We start from the raw sequence: 2308 nt of genomic DNA on the forward strand, positions 1-2308 counted from the left end.
GGCAGACTCAGCTGCTCTCGGGTGATCTCGCTTTGGTGGCCGAAGGACCCGAGGGTCCTGTCAGACACATTCGCGTTCCGAGTCGTGGGGGTAGAAGAATTCGAGGTAGAATCGAGTCAGCACTTCCTTGTAGTGCAGCGGACCGCCAGGCTCGCCATCCGCAGGGAGGCAGCATATGAGCCACCAGTCTTCTGGAGAGCTCAACAGCTGCGGCCGCGATGGCGGAGTCGGCCGCGGTTCGAGCGAGCAGCTTTTGGCTGCGGGATCGAATCGCGGAAAAGGCTCATGCCCTCGCGGAGCGACGCGGGTCGCGCGGCGCGCGCGTGTGCGAAATGCGACAACAGACGACAGACGCCTGAGCGCTGTACGACTGAACGACCGTCGCCGCAATCGCCACCACCGCCATTTTGACGAGCAGCGCGAGCGCGCTCGTCGGCGGCCAGCCGTCGCGGGCCGGGCCGAGCCCGGCCTCAACCGGCCGCGCCGCCGCAGCAGGCCCGGAGGCCCGAATGGCGGCCGACCGGCTGTGATAAGGACTACTTCTTCAATTCTCTTCAACTTGGTTGCAACTCATGTTTGCTTTGGTGGAGTTGTTGTTAGGAGGTGTTGCTCTTAGTTGTTTAGTTTCGGCTAGCGGTGCGCACCATAGAGCATAGTATGGCACACAAGGGTGTAAAATGCATATAAGACACCAAGAATCTCGCATCGACGACAGTGAGGGTGACGATGCGGGCGGAGTCGGCGAGGCTGCCCCATATTTCTGCGACGGCGGCAATAACTGGCCTTGTTCCGTGTCCTCAATTACTTTGTCGAAGACCGGGCAATTCGTAGGTTCGCCGCCGTTCACATAAACGCACAACCCCGAAAATCGCACAGAGACAGTCACGCAACACGGCTCGGGGCCCTAGGCGCTAGGGAAGGCGAGCAAAAACCTTATCGCGCGCGCTAGACGCCGACTCGGAGGCCGCACCGGTCAGGCGCGCAGCCGGAGAGAGAGGGAGGCGCTCAATCGCCGCACGCGGCGACCGGCGAGTTCACAGACCTTGTTATTATTGAGAAGAAAAATTCATTCATTGGACATTGCGCTGCGCGCTGGTCTATATGAGAGGTTGAGATGCGAGCGCCCTGGAGGCACTGGGGATGGGGGGAGGCTACCCGCGGGCCTTTGAAGGCCCGCGCGAGGGGGGGTTGGGACATTGTCATTGAGAGCGCTACGCGAGCGGCCGTGCTCGGGGTCGGGCACTGCGAATTCTGAATTCTTCCCCAAACACCCCAAAGCGATCGGCGTGTCCCGAGCCGCCTGGTGCTCTCCCCATGCGGCTCGAGCATCCGCCGACGCTTTCGTCGGTCGCGCCATACAGGAATCAGCCAGGCAAACGCGCGCTCATCCCCGCCGTCTTTGCCATCCTCTACGCGCTCGCCGGCAGCTACGTGTGGCAGACCATCGGTGACCCGTACAAGCAGGCGTTGGTTGAGCGCGACCGGCTCGATGCGTCGGCGGGGGGCCTTGCGGAGAGGCCAGCGAGGTGGCGATCGCTGTACTTCATGGTGCCCTCGGTGGGGCGGCTGACAAGCCAGAGGTCGATACTCTGGACGACCCATAGGATGCCACGAATGCCTGGAGGAGAGGGAGGCGAGGCCAGAGGCAGACTCAGCTGCTCTCGGGTGATCTCGCTTTGGTGGCCGAAGGACCCGAGGGTCCTGTCAGACACATTCGCGTTCCGAGTCGTGGGGGTAGAAGAATTCGAGGTAGAATCGAGTCAGCACTTCCTTGTAGTGCAGCGGACCGCCAGGCTCGCCATCCGCAGGGAGGCAGCATATGAGCCACCAGTCTTCTGGAGAGCTCAACAGCTGCGGCCGCGATGGCGGAGTCGGCCGCGGTTCGAGCGAGCAGCTTTTGGCTGCGGGATCGAATCGCGGAAAAGGCTCATGCCCTCGCGGAGCGACGCGGGTCGCGCGGCGCGCGCGTGTGCGAAATGCGACAACAGACGACAGACGCCTGAGCGCTGTACGACTGAACGACCGTCGCCGCAATCGCCACCACCGCCATTTTGACGAGCAGCGCGAGCGCGCTCGTCGGCGGCCAGCCGTCGCGGGCCGGGCCGAGCCCGGCCTCAACCGGCCGCGCCGCCGCAGCAGGCCCGGAGGCCCGAATGGCGGCCGACCGGCTGTGATAAGGACTACTTCTTCAATTCTCTTCAACTTGGTTGCAACTCATGTTTGCTTTGGTGGAGTTGTTGTTAGGAGGTGTTGCTCTTAGTTGTTTAGTTTCGGCTAGCGGTGCGCACCATAGAGCATAGTATGGCAC

This window comes from Emiliania huxleyi, assembly GCF_000372725.1.
Source record: "Emiliania huxleyi CCMP1516 unplaced genomic scaffold EMIHUscaffold_482, whole genome shotgun sequence".
Taxonomy (NCBI): Eukaryota; Haptophyta; order Isochrysidales; family Noelaerhabdaceae; genus Emiliania; species Emiliania huxleyi.